The 17,712-nt window shown below is 40.7% G+C and overlaps 1 protein-coding gene across 3 annotated transcripts in view; it reads right to left on the bottom strand.

The window, feature by feature from the left end:
• The window catches only part of thrb (thyroid hormone receptor beta), a 125,360-nt gene that overhangs the window by 95,476 nt on the left and 12,172 nt on the right, over window positions 1–17,712 (bottom strand). The window contains exon 1 of one of the 3 annotated variants that reach the window (XM_061058849.1): window positions 10,789–10,933. The exons of the other annotated variants lie outside the window; for them this stretch is intronic. The gene's annotated coding sequence lies outside the window, so the exon portion shown is untranslated. Of the gene's footprint in view, window positions 1–10,788; window positions 10,934–17,712 lie in introns of those variants that run through there. 3 annotated transcript variants of the gene reach the window in all.

The following is a 17,712-nucleotide window of genomic DNA, read 5'->3' as shown; positions in this document are numbered from 1 at the left end:
TCAGTCCTGCGAAAACTCAAAGTGAAAACTGCAACACAAATGATTCACATTTTGTCCAACACACAGGGGAACCCCCTTTAAATACTATCCTGTTTTCACTGTTCATTATTTTCCTGTTAAGAACTAGAAGGTTGCAGCTGCAGTTTTTAACAACATTTTTTATCAGATGTTTGGTTGCACACTCAGGTGCCTCGTCCCCCAACACTGCAAGAAGAAAACTGCAGAGAGAACAGAAGCTTCAATCCATTGTGGGAGTGAAATCTCAGAGTGGTGAGATGGATGACATGTATGGCTGCATGCACAGGGATGCTTTCCTCTCTTTTAGCACAGTCGACAGATATTATGCGGTAGCCCATTAATGGTAACATTAAGCTAATATTGCACAAAGCCTTCCATTTGATACCAATTCTGCTTATCCCATGCAAACATGGATTCTGTATACATTTCTGAATCACGAGGTGCTCTGGTTACACTGTCTCTGTGCAAACAGAGCATGGAGCAAACGTAAATATGCTTTAAACAGAAACTGTACAAACTGAATGCACTATTAGGACATCGCATCTGATCAACTTTTCCAAACTGGGTAACACAGACACATGAAGGTCTTCAACAAGAAAGATTGCAACTTCAGTGATTGAAGCATGATGACACTTGAACCTGATGCTATGATTTGGATTCAGCAGAGCAGACCCCCATGCAGGCAGGAAGTTCATATTCAATAAGAAATAAAGGAATATCACAGCTTACCTGTAGATGTGTCAGTGGTTGAAGCACGAGCCATCACAATCCAGTCACATAGAAGAGAAAGAAAAGACCACAACGTATTTTTATAGCAGTGCAGATCAATTTCTTGTAAACTCAGTTGCTCAATATATATCAGAAGCCTAACTATGGTGGCCCTGAAGAGACTAAACCCCAAAAAAGAAAAACTTTTTTTTTTAAAACACAGCATTTTAGAAAATGTTAAAAAATAGACAGCATTTCAACTCTACACTACATTGAAAGATAACACGGGGCATCAGAGAACACAACAGCCTCACCGATTACAGAAAGTGGGGCAACACTATTTGCTTTGTGACACGTTTTTTTTTCCCTCTCTCTCTCTCAGTGATGTTTCCTGAATTACTGGGTTTTTAGATTTATTTGCAATTGCTGAAATGTAATGTTTGCTATGTGGTCACAGGTGTGTTGCTGTTTTTTTATCTCTCCCAAAAACACTGTTTTGTGGAATTCCATGTATAGTTGACTCTTGTGTTGTGTCGAATCGATCGATCATGCAGGTTTGATAAAAATAGATGACAAAGCAAAAAGCAATTGCAAAGGAACCTTAAAGCTCCTGTGAGACGTTTTCACCTGGCCGTGATACTTACTGAAAATAATAATGAGGTGTTGTTATTCCCTATAAAGGCAAAAGAGATAATCAAGGACAAAATTGATCGTTACTATTTAGTTATGTTGATGTCTGTAACTGCTGCAGACAGGTAGAGGTCAAACCAAGCGATTCACGGCATGCTTCTCAAACAGCCTGTTTACATTTTTCACACAAAAGAATCACGATGGGCAATACGTTTGCCTTTCACAAGGAAACAAGAAAATATTTTTCTTAAGAAAACACTACTGACTCAAGATCAGCTCATCAAATAGATAAGAGGTTTTGCGTTCTCCAAAGGGGGAGCCAAAATCAACTAACGTCTGAAAAAACAGATGTCTTGATTGACACATATTTGTGTGTCATCAGCAAACAAGTGATGTCGAGGGATCTACATCAAGGCATACAAAGACTGTTTTAGTTCAGCAAGTAGGCTAAGTAAAAAAATAAATATTTACAACTCCCTCCGCTGACTAGCTGCAGTATAGGTCATAAAGCCCGCCTCCTCCATGTTAACAGATGGGACATTTTTGTTTAAATTCACTTCAAATAAAATTTTGCCCAAACCAGATTATTTTTTGATATTTACTATCATGCTGATTTATGTCCAAGTGAGTCATTCTGAATTCATTATTTGATGTAAAAAAAACCCCAGCTGTGTCGATTGATCGAGCTCTTTGCACTATTCTTAACCAGATTATCAGTGTAGAGAAGGAAAGACTAGAATCTACAATAAACAAGATTGTCTTCTTCAGACGGACACTGCACCAATCAGAGGGATCCTTGGCGTTTTAGTGGTAAGCTAAACGTGTGCTTTGGTTAGCGGAAGGGGCGTGGCTCAATTCTGAGGTTCCACCGGCCAGATCACTTATGTTTTCTGTTTGTATTTCCCAGAATTAACGTCACATTAGTGGCATATGTTAGGGCCTGTCGCAGGGGTATTTTTGCTCACTTATGTACAACAGAAGAAGACGGAGACGTGCGGTCCATATCAATTTATAGTCAATGGGAAAGGAAAGGTAAGCAGGAACCATTTGGGTTTTTACAATAGATTTTATGTAACAGAGACCGGGCGTCCTAATTCTTTCTCATCCTTGAACCACTGCAGACGCCACAGACATTTCAACACGTCATAGCAAGAAATAGCTCAGGTGTATTTCAACTCAGCATTCCACATAAGGGAGGTCCTGGTATCCTGCACACTGTTTTGTGGAACGCTACTGGAACAGAGCCATCGTTACTGTTATTAATATCACCTGTGCGTTTGAACATTAACGAGTCACATTGTCTGCTGTGAAAGAGTCAGAGAACAGACATTTCACTTGATACGGTAATTATATTAATGACTCGAAATGCTGCATTTTCCCCCTCAAGCAATTCATTACTGGTTTGGCTGCAATTTATTATAGACATGCAATGTCTTGCATAAAAAAAACCAATCCCGTCTGCAAAGGAAATGTGACATACATCGGAAATAAAAATGGTCCCAAGACTGAGCTGTGGAGTACCCCACTTCTTAATGTGGAGTACCCCCCTGCAGTTTAGGTCATAAACCTGCCTTCTCTATGTCAACAGATTGGACATGAGTCACACTTTAAAACCAAGACACATATCAAATGAGGTATTCTCAAATGTATGTATTTGTGCTGATGGTAATGATCCCGCTAATTTGTGTTCAAGTCATCTTCTCACAACAATGCCATGATTGTCAGCTCTAATGACAATGGACAGAGGGCTTCTGCGGCATGACAAAGGAGGAATGATGTGAGGAAACGTAGCGAACACTAACACAAGAGTCATTGAGTGTTTGTTTTGAAACCAACACAAGAATCTGTAGCGACCTGAAGACACTTGTTTGTGGTGTTTTGGTTAGTGGAAGTTGCACGACGATAATACTGTGGCTCTTCCAGCCGGTCCATCCTGCACATACTCTGGCTCCAAATGCACAAAATGTCAGCGCCCGTCACATGGTTGTTTTGGTTTCATATTTGTACAACCATAGGAGGTTGAGGTCCGTAGTCCATATGGGAGAATCAAAGAGTAATCCCTTTATGATTTACGATCTATGACCAATGACCAAATGCCACCATGAGTAGTCAAGAAGTAGCGATGCGGTTGAATCATATTGGCAGCAAAATCTCTTTTTTTCATTAAAAGATGCACATTTGGCCGCAGTGATTGTACTGACATCAGTATTTTTACCCAGCCCTATTGATTATCCTCATGACAATTCATTTTCACTTGAATCACAAATATCAATGTCATCAATCCCGTACAGTTAAAGACAGGGTTAGTAATTTTTGAAAATTAGCATGATTTTGAAAGTAGCATTCCCTCAGTGCTCAGTCTGCACCCACCCCCCTCCCCTCTGTGCTCCCTCAAAAGCCACGCTCCTCACTTACATGCACAAGCGCCATTGGTCCAGAAGCGGACCTCAGCTCATGCTTTGAGTGTGGGCTCGTACACACAAGGGGTAGAGAGCGAGCAGGGAGACAGGGAGGCGTGTGATTGGTTCATCAGATTGGTACCTCGTGGCAGACATTGGTTGAAGTTTTTACAGGCTTACAACTGATACAGATGACAGATTTTCTGCGTTCCTTTTTTCAGAGAACATGAGTTATTAATGTCTATCAGGACCTAAAGACAATTTCAACCAAAATCTTAAAAAGTGGATCTGGATAAAATTACCAACCCAGCCTTTAATCCTCTGTTTAACAAAGATGTGTGAGATGGATTTCTTCCAAAAATAGGAGAACTGCAAGTTTTCTAAAGAAATAAGAACACGATGTGATATGATCCAGGTGACCTTTTACACGTGATCACGGAGAGACCACATTGGACATGTGGACTCTCGATTGTTACCTTACACTGATCTGAAATAGAGACAAACCTCCTACAGTTTCAATACATAAAAGAACATTTAAAACATCATTAGCAGAACATTTGCTTAGAGGCAACCACACCTACATACAATAGCACAATAGATCTAAGCGGGACATCTGCTTAGATTACACCTTTCTTAAAGATGGTAATTACCAGTTGATAAGTCATAGGAAGGTGATTCAAGAATTCCTGAAATGAACTAGTTTCTGATTTTTGTTACTCCTGTTGTAAAAGTAAGTTTTGCCAAAATTCCCTTGGCATTTGAGAGATTAACGTCCAGTCGGCGGTTAACAGCAGACAGACATGGCAGCACTGAAGGCCCTTGAACCCAGCTCATAATGAACAATCACTGTTAAAGGCCCGACAATGAAAAGTAACAGTGTTCTTGCGCCGAAGGCTGGAGGAGGATTAGGCCACCAGAAGAAGAGGTAGTGTGGGCTACTTAATGCCTAATGAAATAAGCTAATCACTGCCCAGTCATCAGGGCACACTGGGCATTCCTTGTAATGATACATGTCTGTGTCGTCACATTATTGTCTCAGTCCGCAGAGGGGATATTCTAATCATTTGGCTGGCACAATGCTTGTAAATAATGCCTTCAATTACCTACTTTTTGAAATTCTTTTTTTATTTTTGCTGTCTTTGCACCATAAAGCTACCATCATGGGAATTTCCTTTAGTTTAAAAGGAAGAATGTAGGACTTTCTGATCCAGTAGATGTCGCCCTTGAGCACCAGCATGAAACCAAAACAAACTGCTGTTTGGCCACACCTTCTCTATTCTGAAGCCTCCTCCAGAGAAACACCTCTGACCCCTCCTCACAATGGCACGAAGGAGTTATTAAATTGGAACGCACCATAATTAAGTACTAAGCGGACTAAATTGTCCCTGTCTCGAGTTACATTGTTGTGCTAGCAGGCTAATGGCAGCGCTCTTGTAGCCAATATTAGCAGCCACGTTTCACAACTCCTCTTTCTGCAGGACTCAGGACTGTGGATTAACATCTTGGTTACTTTTTACCAAGAAACAAAGGAACTGATTAATGATTTAAGTCTCCCCCTCAGACAAGTTCTGGAAGACAGGATATTATAAACATTTACAACACCTTGAGTAAACAACCAAGCAGAAACAGAACACTCTGCTATCTACGAATTGAACTCAAAGACATGAACTGTGACCGAAACCAGTCTCTGCAAAGTCATAAAAATTGACCATCTGTTGAAGTACTGCTGAAGAACTGAATTAAACCACAGCGTTGAATTCTTCATCAAATTAACATTTATATCTTTCTTCATCTAGATATTTGTAATCGTCACATTGAATGTATTGTAATCATCTTTTTAAACTCAAAATCTGATGTTTAGTTGACAAATAACAGTTAATTCATATCTCATAGGAATTTGACGTGGAGCGCTATTGCCATCTAGTGTTAGAATTTCCATGAATACGTAACCTTCATAATTATACATTTAGACGTGTTATAAAGCATACTCTTTGATATTAGCGATAGAAGGTGTTATTTAAAGACACCAATTTCTTTTCCTACTTTATTAATATGTCTTTTTAAGAATGCTGACTGCATAACATGGTTTAGTTCACATACAGGCTGGGATTAACTGAGGATGTTTCCAGGTGGTGTGATTTTCATCTCAACATGAATCTGATAGAAATGCATGTCTAACCTACATGAACCTACATCAACGTGGAACTGATAGAAATAATATTGAAATGAATGTATGGTGACGTGTATGTTTAGATTCTTATTCTCGATCTTATTGAGTAAACTCAGTTTAATTTAAACATTTGTCCTCCGGTCAGAGTGGGAGTAACCCTTGGGCGGCCCCCCTCTCTTGCAGCTGATAAAAGTTCAGACTCAGCTCAGATCTCTGGTTCTTGTTCGTTTTCTTCCGCTTCTCTTTGGACTTTAGTTCAAATCACGTCTTTTAAGTTTGCGTCGTAGAGAGACGACTCTCTGCCGAACTGTTATTCTTAGCGCACTTTTTTGAAACTTCAATTATTTTTGCTCAAGCAAGGCTTTTGAACTTTCTTCTCCAAAGTCTTGGCTCTTCAATTTCGAACGCCAATTTCTTAATTTAGATTCATCGAGATGGCCATCAGGTTAATTTAAATTGGAAATCGACGCATCGAAAGACTCTTTTTTTATTTTTCCTGTCGGATCCACTTGGAGCTGATGACGACAAAACCACGACGGCTGAACTGCCATTCCACCTCCATCCTAGCTGCATACTCCGACCCAGCTGCTGCGGCATCTAATCTGGCCCGTGGACCTCTCTGGTAGCCCTGGAAGGGACGACTTGTCGGAGACTGAAACGGGACCAGTCGGCGGAGTTCAACCGAACCTCCTCACAGTAAGAGCGTTGGTTTGGTTGTTGAGAGATTAGGTCGTGAGTCGTGTCTATTCAGAGCTCCTTTAAATCCAAATAGAATCCCGAAATTCGTTTATCAACCTTTTCTCCTTCGATAATTTGTTGATGAAGTCATTCAAAACAATACCGCGTTTTAGCTCCTTATTAAATATATAATGTCACCATATGTTAGGGTGAGGATAATTGCATTATCCCGATCCTAAGAATCATATTCTTTATCTGTTTCTTCTATATACTTAATTGTTTACCTTACCATTTCTATACTAAATTTTACACATAAAATTCAGAACTTTGTTTGTCTGTTTTCTGGTATAACATTTCTAGAACTTACTTCCTTCAAGATATGAAACTGACTGATTAATTAACTACTACAAGTAATATTAATTTCCTTACTTTGTAAGGTGGTGCTCCGAGGTTAAATAAAGATATAATATCTTAATTAAAATTACGCTACGCTCTTTTCTTAGCTCATATCTTCACATTGCATGTAAATTTACACAGAATGACCGTGATCTAAAAATGCTTATGTGATATTCATTCTTTTCTCTAGACAAGGGGAGGAGCTGGCCGGCCGTCCCGTCCATGTAAACACGACTCAGACAACATCACAGACAGCGAACTCAGAGAGACATTTACAGAGGTTGTACTTGATTCCTGCTGTATTTATTATGTAAAATCTCTCTGCCTTTCAATAGCTAAGATTGAGTTGGAGCCACATGCTAAAATCCTGTACAGGAGGAAAAAAGTCGAAATAACTGCGTAGAAAAATAAAAGGTCAACCTTATAAGACAAATCTGCAGCTTAACTTTGAGCTCAGTGTGCCGGCACCCTGCCTATGCTTTATATTGGAAAAATATGGTGTGCCACATTACTGTTTGTGTGTTTTGGAGTGTGGTCTTTTCTTGGAACTGCTGCACAGTTTGCTCTCTGCACTGAACTTTACATTTGTATGCTGCACAGTAACCTCTGTGATCAACAGCAGTGTTTTCCAATCCACAGGGGTTCCCCTCCAAGAAATGTCAAAGAACTTTTTCTTTTTTTCTTTTCAACCCAAATACAACACACATTAGTTCCAGGCTGTTTCGCCCAAATCACATAAAAAAAACGATCAACCCTGTCCGCTCAGTAAGTTCAGAGTGTGCAGCTTAACTCTTAGAAAAAGGCCGAGGCCAGAGTGACACTTGATACTTTGAATCTTTGTGAAAAGTTCATTCATTTTAATTACTGCTGAGTCACTAGTTTGCAGCATGCGGGATCAACAATAAGATGTAAAGAAGTTTATACTACAAGTAAACTGAATACATTCATGAAATGTTTTGAAAGTAGATGTAGGCTGTATAAATGTATATTAAAAAAATCGCTGTGTGCAGCCCCCTCACTCTGACATCTCTCCATTAGTGCATGCTTATGCATGTGTGTGTATTGCAGCCTTTGTGTGTGTAGCATGCTCAACAACAGTGTAAAAATGAATTTCCTGCACATTCTGACATATTAAATGCAGGTCTCAATTAGAGGCCCTGATGCATTTAGTGCTGATTATTAGATTTCAAATAAGGAGAAAAAGAAGCAAAACACAAAAAAATACTGTAACTTCTGTCCAAGACGGTATGCATATCAGCCGTGCAGCAGGTACTACCATACTACCATTAAAAATCAAGATCAAATGAGTGATTTTATACTAACTTTGTGCAGAGGGAAATATTCTATCTGGTGTAATCATTACACGTATAGACAGCCCCGTCTTGTGCTGTGAAAAGTTTTGTTTAGAAATGATGAAAGGCCTGTCTAGTATTGATGCCTGATCAGGCACGTCTCACCCGGGGGTGTTGTGGGTGTTGCGACACACTTTCACTGAACCGTATTTTCATCCCCCACACTTTTTCCCAGTGGAGTCATCGATGAAAACCTATTGGTCAAGTAAGATTTATTAAGTGACAATTAAGCCAATCATAGCTGTTCGGTTACAGTTGAAGCACGGTAAAGTTACGTGCATTTAATCCTCCTGTTTTGTATCCATTTTAAACAAATGGATACATTCACAACATGTAGCATCCTTCTGAAAGATAGTTAATCACCCAAACAGATGTTTTTAAGATAAATCCACCTCACAAAACGTGTAACATTTTTTACTCTTGGTTGTTCTTTTAGTTGTATTTATTTACTCCCGTAACTTTACGATGTAGCGGAAGGCCCATTTGCAGTTTTTCAAAATAAAAGCACATAAGAAGACTGGCAACTAAAGAGACTGAGGCATAAGGCAATAAGAAAAGCAAAATAAAAGCATCACATAGAGCAGTTTTGAATCTCGTTTTTAGAGCTTAAGCTAACTGGGTTACTCACAATGGATGTTCATAAAGTTAGTGTCTAATTATCTTGTTGTCTGATGTGTTAGCTAACATTAGTTACTGGACATTAAATGAAACAGAATGTGTTGATTTGCTGTGGTAATATACTAGCATTAGAACACCCGCACTTTTAAAATCGCTGCTCCACCCTGAACCAAATAAAGGCAGGTTCATTTAATACACTGAAAGAAATAAAAGCCTGGGCTATGAGTACAAGTTTGATGGTATTTATTATTATTTAAATATTTTCACACATCTCTGTTTTGATACATGCATGTGATGCAGAAGTTGTCAGATCAATGAGTTATCATGTTTAATTATTGTGATCTCAATAGCAATCAAATTTATCAGGATGATGTTTGAAGGAGCCCTAATATAATATACAGGTCGCCCACAACATTAAAGCATTAAAAAGCTTTTTATTTCTTTATTTAACCATGTTGGTCCCATTGAGATTAAGAACCTCCTTTTCAAGAAAGACTTGGCCGAGACAGTCAGCAGCACAAACACAAAGTTACAGACAGAGAAACAAAGAGAGACAAAGTACATTCCACAAAACATTACCTTTTGCATTAAAATAGAAAAACCATCTATGAGTCAAATCTGAGAGTCAGCAGTTCAAGCAGTAAATCAGCATCCTATAGAATCTGCTTCCATGTCTTTCATTTTAGGACCCCAGCTCCTTGAGTTTTAAATCACTCTGCAACAGATTCCAGGCTGAGGGTGCAGAATACCCAAAAGCCTGTTTCCCAATTTCTGTTCCAGCGTTTGGGACAGAGAGCATAAAGAGGTCCTGAGAACACAAAGAGTACTGTCCGGCTCATTTCTGCATGATAAAAACACACAGATAGTGAGGAAGGAGACCAAAATCTGCCTCCTATAGAAAGGTTTAAAATGTTTAAAATAATTTCAGTCACAGTTTCATCCTTTTTAAACCCACTTGTGATTGTAGAGCCAATCACGCTGCATGTAAACAAACTTCTTCTAACAGAGCGTTTCTCAATAACTCACAGAGAACGAGTTAATCTGTTCTGAACTTCCTAATGTCAGGGACTTTCAACCAAAGAGACCCAGACTGTGATTCAGCCTCCGATTTTCTTTTTCTTTTTTTTTAAATCTGACCCCAAAGCAGATTTCAGCACACGGGTTAAGTTGACATAAACCTTCAATAAGCTTCGGACTTATCAGGACAAAAAGGTTAAGGTACAGGACTAAATCTGCTTTAGTCTCAATCCAACACTAAGAGCAGTCGGAGGGCTGCGGCTTAAAAGCCTTTTGTTTACTTCTCAGCCATTTCCTCCAAATCAGGCTGAATCATCTGATTACAGGGATGTCTGTAAATCTAATTAGCTTAATGTGTCCTCTCTCAAATCCTGCCTGCAAAGACAAAAAAAAAAAGTGCCTTCTTTGAAATCTATTTCAAAACTTTCAAGGAAATGAAAAATACAACTGTGAATGCACACTTCCTCTGCGGCCACGCTGAAAACAAACGGGCCATTGTTATGTTTCATTTTTCCTCCTTTTTAAATCAAAGAATTACGCTGCAGCTTCTACTTCAGAGTGATATATCTTTGGCAAAACCACTCACTCAGAATTCAGCGTTCAGCAGGATGATTCTTGGCGTTTGAAATGAGTTGAACATGAACAGACAAGCACAGAAACACTCTTAAAGAGACTGACATGGCATAAATGGAACAAGAAAAAGGGAAAAAGTGGGCGATATAAAAGAGTCAAAGGGACGAGTCAAGTATACACCTCGCAGCACAAACAGAGCACAGAGAGAATAAAAGGAAGATTGGCCAACCTGTGTCCTTCTTTACACTCACACATACAGCTCCATAGAGACTCGACATAACGCCGAACACAACAGAAACAAGGCGGGAAGTCAGACAGAGTGCAGCACTCAGACTGCTTCCTTTCTATCTAACATTCTGGGTCTACTTCCTCCTGTGTGAGTGTCGACTCTGATATATTGAGAGACGACGGGAGGAGAAGTGTGGCCGAGGACAATACCGCTACGTGTTAGCAGCTGCTGCGGTTTAAAAAAAAAAAAAAAAAAACACCCATTAAAACTCTTTATCTGCACAAAGTAACCCGTAAGAGGAAGCACAAGTATTTCAGCAGAAACTAATCTGCCTGCTCGATCCGTTTCTCGTACAGTTTTCACTTTCTAAACTTAACACTTAAAAAAAGAGCATTCTCCAAGTTCAGTTCACACACCTCCCAATGAAGACGTTCACCTTCATGTCGTTTTTTTTAAATTTATTTTAAATGTATTTAAATGTGGAAAGCATCATTGGGATTAAGAATCTCATTTACAAGAGTGTCATGACCAAGACAGGAAGCAGCATGATTCAACAAGTACTCGTTGTAATGTTTCAGATCTCTCCCAGCAGCCATTCCACTCAGTAAGCGTCACATGTGAAACTGAGCTCAGCTTTAATTAACTTCCACACATAAGTACAGTGGGCCCCAGCATGGCAACAACAACTGCTTTACGGCAGCTACGGTGGCTCTCAAAGGACACAAATCTTTACTCTAAAAAGCGACAGACGTGTGGCTGTTGGCGTTATCTGGTTAGCAAGTCTCCTGCTTCATACGTGCACCTGTAGAATGAATATTAAAGGCTGATCATCTAACTTTTGTATTCTGTATTCTAGCAGGGTTCACATTACATGCATTTCCTTCACAGCCTTTCAACAACTTTTAGTTTCCTTTTCTCAGTGTTCTTCTTTTCAAATAGCCAAAATACATGGCGATGCACATAAAAAGACGGTTGTAACCTCGTTCACAGGGTCAAAGATGATCCACAACAGAAGTTTTCCATGAGCCACAGAACAGTGAAGACTTGGATTTTACTTTTCCAAAGACAGGAAACTGGCGGAGTCAAATAAAGCAGCAGGTAACCGAGACGATCCCTGAGCTATAAGGTGTTCTTACGTTTTTACCTTTTCTTGTAAAATGTCAGAAATAATCGGTAACATCTGGGTTTGGTTTGTTTACCGATGGGAAAATCTCCTCACCGCCACACCTGGGAAACGCTAGGGACCTCGCAACATCTGGAGAACACCTTCCCTGCTCTGGATTATTTTGACAGGATCATGGATCTGTGTGTGTGTGTGTGTGTGTGTGTGTGTGTGTGTGTGTGTGTGTGTGTGTGTGTGTGTGTGTGTGTGTGTGTGTGTGTGTGTGGATCACACTGGCAGAGACTAGGAGTCTGGTCTAGGACAGAGGATATAACAGTGGAGAGATAGAGACAGAGATCCTAGAAGGAACCCTGCAAACCGAGCACACGCAGCAGCCTCAGACAGGAAGAGCACGAGCGGGCGAGGCAGCGTGCCAAAGCCGAGCTGGAGTGTCTTCAAGTTGGTGTGTCCTTGAATGACCCAGCCAGAGTTTGAACTTCAACTCCAAAACAAACTGTGCAAAGAGCTGAAGAGCGATCCCCCCCTCTAGTCTGACTAAACCTGCGAGGAACAATCTGCTCAAGCCGAGTCGAAAACTTTAAGCTGAAAGCTTATGAAAACATCCAGGGATAGATGCTAATATTTAACAGCAACAAGCTCCACAATGAGCCGGCCAGAGAGAACAAATTCAAGCTTAAGAAAGCAATTCTGTCGGGGCGCTGGTGACGCAGTGGTTAGTGCACACGCCCCATGTATGGAGGCTGTAGTCCTCCAAGCGGGCGGCCCGGGTTCAAATTTGGGCTGTGGCTCCTTTCCCGCATGTCATTCCCTACTCTCTCTCTAACTCTCCCTGATTTCCAGCTCTATCCACTGTCCTATCGCTCCATTAAAAGGCACAAAAAGCTCAAAAATAAATCCTAAAAAAAAAAAAAAAAAAAGTAAAGGAAACTTCGAGAAAAGTAACACCACCTTCTTAAACTGTAAATTTCAATAAATGAAAACATACGCTCGGGCTGTCTCATCCCCGGTGTCAAAATCAAGGCCGGACTCGGACTCACTTTAAATCTCTTTGTGGCCGTAATAATGCTGCTATTGTGTGTTGTTCAACAACTTTAAAATCCAAGCAAAATTGTCTATGAACTCCCTCACTCTCTCCAGTAAATAAACGGTCCATTAGAGCGCCCCCTACTGGCCTGGAGTACTTCTGTTGCCTAAACGTGCAGCCTTTGACTTGTGCAGTTTTGACGCACACGTTTTGACGTTTTCAGTTCATGTATTTGCAGCACGTTTGATGTTAATGCAGTTGTTTCAGCATTTAGCAGCACTTTTGTTCCATTGACAGCATTTTTGTTTCTTTTGCAGCGTTTCAGTCCTTGCATTCGCTTTTGATTGTGCAACGTTTCTGCACATGTTACACTTTCTGTCTTAACGTACGTCGTTTCAGCTGTTGCCGAGACTTTGCACCTATACCGGCCACTGAAGTATTGTCACGGGAGAGAGGTTCAGTAACTGGCTCAAGGACAAACAACTGCTGCAAAGGAGCAACCTGCAAGCTCTTGGTAAAAAAACAGGACAGTGCATTATTCCGTCAAAGGCCAGCGTCATACAGGTAGACTGATTTCTCTTCAACACCACTTCAATGGTACTGTGTTTTACTAAATGAAAACCTCACTGGTTGTTTACCAATCATTTTCTCTAACATATGGCCCCTCTGGTCATTAGAACTGTAATGTTAATTGCTTTACACTTTCATTCTTTCACGTTTGGCCCGGCCGACTCCGACAGTCACTCTGACATGAAGGTCAGGGGAACGTTTGACGAAGAGGCTGCAGCAAATGAAAGAAGTATTCACCGAGTCTTTTCAAAGCCCAGCAGCACAGAATGGCCATGAGAGCTTATGAGCTGCCGTGTTACATCCACATAAGTATCACTGATTTTTTTTTTTTTTTTTTTTTTTGGAAGGACTCTGGTTGTGTGTCTGAGCATGAAAAGCGATTTTTTCCTAATATTAATCAAGGCTGTGGTCTTTCACACTGAAGCGTACAGATATCACATTTTGGTTATACTTTCCCTCAAAGCCAGCACCCTGCACCCCCTGCTCGTACTTCAACACACAAGCTCGTCGTCACCCATAACGTCTTTGGAACAAGAAAAGCAGAGTATCATTAACGTTGACATTACAATACAAACTCTGTGAAGATACTGTCGGTTTATTCCCTCTCTTTCATAAGCATTTCTAAAAATAACTGCTTGCTCTTACCTAACAAGTGTTTTTTTTGCGCTGATGAAGGAAAGGACATTCATGTTTATTTTAACCCACGGCTCTTAAAATCAACAGAAAACCACATCAAGACCTTTCTCAGGTTTTTTGTTGTTGTGGTCTTTAAACTCATACTTTTTCATTTCTTTGCTAGTTGTTGAACGCAGCCATTTGAAATGAGAGAAGGAAAAGAAAGACTTGTGCAAAAATGGTCAATCTGCCGCCAGTTCTAACACCCCAATCTCTTCGCAGCAGAAGTCACGCAAAGTCAAGTTCATGCCTTTTTGACCACAAACCCACAGGTACATGCAGCGGGAGCTTTTATGATGCTGTTTTTTGTGTTGCCTTTTAATGAGCTTCCTCAGCCAGAGACTCGTTATTCCTGAGCACACTTGGAAACCTGATACTGACAACCAACACTCAGGAGAAGTTTTACGACGCAGAGGAAAAGAAAGAACGGCTGACAGAGAAAGTAAAGTCGTGTGGCCTGGGGTCACATCTGGCATTTCTTTTAAGCATGGACTGTTGGACAGCAAATAAATATGTGGGCAAGATTTGCTGGTTAAAGTATACTCTGATTCTGAAGGGGACGTCTGTGCAAAGCAGTTTCTGCACCAAGTTTTGCTTCTTCCTTAATGGCAAGGAGAGCGTGGGTCCATGTTCATTTACTCTTAACACAATGTGGATGCTTGGACTCTGCCAGGTGTGGTAGGAAAATAGCAAAAACGTCTGCACCATGTGACACTGTGGGAAGCCGTTGGTCACGGGGCTTTGTGGTACTGGTTGTCCATTAGGGCCCTTATACCAAAAGACCCCACAGGATTTGTGTGCACCGCGTTCTGTCTGCGGGCATGGTTTTGCTCTGCCCAACAACGCCGTTCCCATCACATGATCAGACGGAAATGAAGAGAACATACAAACAACAATTTACTTTGATTTGATCTTCATTTGGAGCCTGTTTTGACCTAATGGTGATTCCTAGTCCTCAGACTACTCAAAGTGCTTTAACACCGCAGGTCACACCTACACATTCACACACTGATGGCAGAGGCTGCTATTTAAAGTGACCATCAGAAGTAACTAATCCCATTCATACACAGCCGATGAAGCAGCGGGAGCAATTCAAGGTTTAGTTTCTTGCCCAAGGACACATCTGACATGTTGCTGCAGGAGCTGGGGATTGAACCACCAACCTTCCGGTTGAGGGACCACCAACTGAGCCATGGCCGCTCCATATAGACAAAGTGAAGGGATATTTGATCAGCACTCTATACATGGTGTTTTATATTGAAATTGACCAGATGCTCTTTGTGTTCACCTGACTACCTGTCCAGGTGGCTCTGCTCTGTTCAGTTCGACCCATGCTGGAAGTAGACATATGCGTATTTCAAGCAGTAGTGGGGCTTCTAAGATGCTCTGGAGGCCGACTGCAGATCATTCTTTAAACAGGAGCATAGACTAAAGAGGGCGCAATCAGCCCTGGAGTGTGTTGCGCACATGGAACGCGGCCCACACCGATCTCCATGGGGTCTGAAAGTTAGACTTTAAGATTCAGCATCTAGTTGAGTCCTCAGATGTCTTCTGGTTCATATGAGTTCCCAGAAAAAGACACTCAAGCTCCAGATTTCTGGCACAGTTTCATTTCAAGAACTACGAGTCCCGAACACAATATAGACTCCAATGTAACATAAGGAAGCAACAATGTGGTCACAATTTACAACTACAAAAAAATATATCACTCTAAACTTATGTTCTCACACATTTATCAACTCACAAGCTCTCAGCTGGAAACCAAGATCATATTTTACTGTATCATTTAACCAGATGATGGATTTTAGTGAGAAAGCCAAAGATAGCTGCATCGCGGCTCACAGTACTCGAAGCCCTGCCAAAGAAATGTTGGACAAACACCAAATTTAACATGAAATTTCTTTACTCAGTGTTTTGATGGGTTTTGATTTCATGGTGCGTTTGTGGTGCTTGTGTGTTTCCCATTTTCAGAGTCATGGCTGTGCACCAACACCAGATTTGATTTTGTGTAAACCGAGAAACAGGCAGTTGGATTTGATCAATTAAACTAATGGTTTATTGGATTAAAATCATGCACTCACATTTTCTACCACCATTGCTGATGAGGCGTAAACACAAGGACAGTTGTTTAAACGATTCAAAGAACTCCTTCAGTATCACCCAACTCTTGTCCCTGAGCAATGAGAGCAGTCGTTTCTGACAGCTGCAGAGTACAGTGTGTGCAGCCAACAAAACATCACACCACCACCCGCCACAGTTTGGAAGGAGTTTGGCCCTCTTCGACTCTATCGCAGCTCCCCAGGTCTGAAGAAGAGGGATATGCTCTTCAATGAATAAAGTATGTAGGTCAAGATGTTACACAAAGAATCAGATAAATCATGGTGACAGGAAGCTGATTATTTCTCGGTCTTGTTTATTACACGTTGCGCTCTAGTTTCAAGGATGTTTAAGAGGTCTAAGATGCCAGAGTTTCTGGTGTCTAATTAAAGGCGACAGTTTTTACTTTCACCAGAGAACCGACACTTATAGGGATGCAAAGGCCACTTTAACTCTTTAAACGTTGGGCTTTTGTAGGCTGCAAGCCTCCATAAGAACAATTCACAAAGTTTTCCACTGCCAGCAAAGCACGGCAAAGTTTGTGAGAGGACTTCCAAACACAAACACAAGGCTGACATTGAACCTACACCAGAACGGTACAACTACTAGAACAAAAACAAGAAAATATGACGAGGAATATCTCGTCCTGGGCTTCACCTCTAAGACGGTGGGTAATTAAGAGAGCCACACTTCTTCCTTTTGCTACATACTGGTGTGAGAGAGGTTTTCCTGCAGATGCCACAAATAACCAAAAATACAAAAAATACAGATCAAAGCTGTACATTGAAACTGAACTTTGACTGGAGAAGATCTGTAGATCTAAACAAGCCCACGCTAGTCATTGAAATCATTGCAGGACTGGAATAATAGAAGATTTTCATCGTCTTTATGTTACTATAAGAGAGTTCTCTTCAGAGAGTCAACTTTTATAAATCAGTTTAAAGCAATGAGTGTTGTTACACCTTTAAAACTGTGAACTTTCATATTGCTGTTTCACTTCTAATTGCTTCCTCTGAGCAGAGAAAGATGGGGGGAACCACTGCGGTAAATTGTCGTCTCAGCATCAAGCAACAAGCATCTTTGGTGTGGTTAACAAAACACCCACATTTCTCCAATAAACACAAGTCAATAAAATTGTCCAGCACTGCATTGTTCACAGGAACATGGGAATGTCTTTAAATGTTTCCACTGGGAGTTCATTCTGTGTCCAGTATGCAGTTAATTGCTGAACTACCATTACACAAGACATGGTTTGTGGTTAGGATGATTTCCAGCCCATATTCAGGGCGTGTCAGAGCCCTTTATAAATACACATGAATGGTTATTTCCGTTGTAAAAGTCAGATATTTATAGTAGTTACATGAAGTGAATCAATAACAAATAAGAATTCAGAGTCAACCCACTGTTGACCCTATACTTGATGACCAACACCTTC

Source organism: Labrus mixtus, chromosome 16 (assembly GCF_963584025.1).
Source record: "Labrus mixtus chromosome 16, fLabMix1.1, whole genome shotgun sequence".
NCBI lineage: Eukaryota > Metazoa > Chordata > Actinopteri > Labriformes > Labridae > Labrus > Labrus mixtus.
Note: the sequence above shows the minus strand (reverse complement) of the source record. Positions and strands in the feature narration are given on the sequence as shown.